The sequence below is a fragment of the Ceratotherium simum genome, chromosome 15 (genome assembly GCF_057802395.1).
Source record: "Ceratotherium simum simum isolate JZ-2026a chromosome 15, ASM5780239v1, whole genome shotgun sequence".
In the NCBI taxonomy this organism is placed as follows: domain Eukaryota; kingdom Metazoa; phylum Chordata; class Mammalia; order Perissodactyla; family Rhinocerotidae; genus Ceratotherium; species Ceratotherium simum.
In genome coordinates, this window is record NC_141914.1 from 58,380,839 (window position 1) to 58,382,728 (window position 1,890).

Genomic DNA, 1,890 nt, shown 5'->3' on the forward strand with positions numbered 1-1,890 from the left:
ACAAAGTAGGTTTCTAATTACAATTTGGCTAGCCCTGTAGCTTGCTAGCTTGGAGAGAATGCTGTAGTCAGGCTGATACAAGTACAACAGCCCATGTGGATATATTTCTCGTTGTAAATTGATGGGCATTCTCGAAGCCATCTGTCTCCTCCTCTTCTATGTGTTTCTGGCATCCTGATCACTGCTGGACGCTGAGAAGTGCAAGTTTAGTCAAGCTACTACCTAGAATATCCCAGCCCAGCCCCAGCGGGCTTTCGTTAGCAGGCACAGCCTCCTGATGCTGAGGCTATATATGTCTATGGCTACTGCATCTCCATCTAAAATTTGTGATGAGTTCATCTGGGCATGATGAAGGAAGCTATTGCTCTGAAACAAGCAGTCAAGAGCATTGGAGTCTGTCTTGAGTTTACCTGCTGAGATCCTTGGGAAACAAACATCAGTTTCCTCATCTGTAAAATGGAGGAGTTGGCTAGGTCTTTTTTCATAGATTTTTAATTACGCAGGTAATATGTAAATACATTTTCCCTGTAAATTCATAAAACATTACAGGGAACAGCACCCCAATTGCTGTCTCCTGCTCCCACTGCCCCAAGATGAGCACTGTTATCACATATAAATCCTTTCAGACCTTTTAAAGCATTTATATCATATGTCTATGTACATATATCTACCCATAAAAAATAGATAGTATTGGGGGCCAGTCCAGTGGTGTGGCAGTTAAGAGCGCCCAGGGTTCGCAGGTTCAGATCCCAGGCTCTCACTGAAGCACCGCTTGTCTAGACATGCTGTGGCGGCGTCCCATATAAAGTAGTGGAAGATGGGCACGGACGTTAGCCCAGGGCCAGATTGGCAACAGATGTTAGCTCAGGGCTAATCTTCCTAAAAAATAAAATAGTATTGTTCGCTTTACGTTTAATAAATAGTTTCACATTGTACATCTTACTCTGTAACTTGCTTTCACTAAACAATATATCTTGGAGATTTTCCCACATCAGAACATATAGCTCTCCCTTAGTCTTTCTAATTGTTGCATAGCATTCCATTACATGAATATACTACACTTCTGTTCACTATTCATTAATTTGGGGGTATTGAGAGTTTTTCCTATTTAGATTTTTACCTACAAAATGTTACAGTAAATATCCTTGTACATTCTTTATTGTGCACTTAAATAGAGTTTCTCTAGAATACCTCTGGGAAGGGGAACTACCAAATGATAGCATCTGAGTCTAGGCTCGACCTGTAGTCCATAGACTACATAGGAGTGAATCATAGGAGTGTTTGTTAAAAATAAAGAAAGAAATACATAAGAAGAAAGAAGAAGGCAGCTTGCTTGGTCCCACCTCAGATGTTCTGAGCTAGAATCCATGGGTGGGAGCCAGGAGCTGTGTTTTATACAAACACTTTAGGTGATTTTCACAGTAAAGTTAGAGAACTGCTAGACCAGGTGGCTCTAAGGTGCTGTCTCCAAAAATGTACTAAAATGTCCATCTACCAGCCACTTCCACATTCAAGGCACTGCATTAAGAGCTTTACACATGTTTCCTGTTGAATCATAGCTCCCTTAGCCCAGGACCAGAGCTAGGCTGCAGTTAAATCTGGATTCCAATCCAGACTTATGTCTACTAAAATATATGAGGGTCCATGGACCCAGTGCTTCACGCTTAAGTGCACCCCAGAGAGCCATCTCTCACCCCACATCCCACCCCTGCTGTTGTCCTGCCATCACCTTTGTTTCCATCACTGCTCTCTCCCAGGATGTGCTCTGGTGGGTCCTGGTTCCCTAATGCGTGCGGTCCCCCACCCAAGTGCCACTGGCCTACTGCTCTGACCATCTGGTTTTCCTCTTATTCTTCCTCTGTTGTCACCAAATCTGCCTGAACAGTCTTT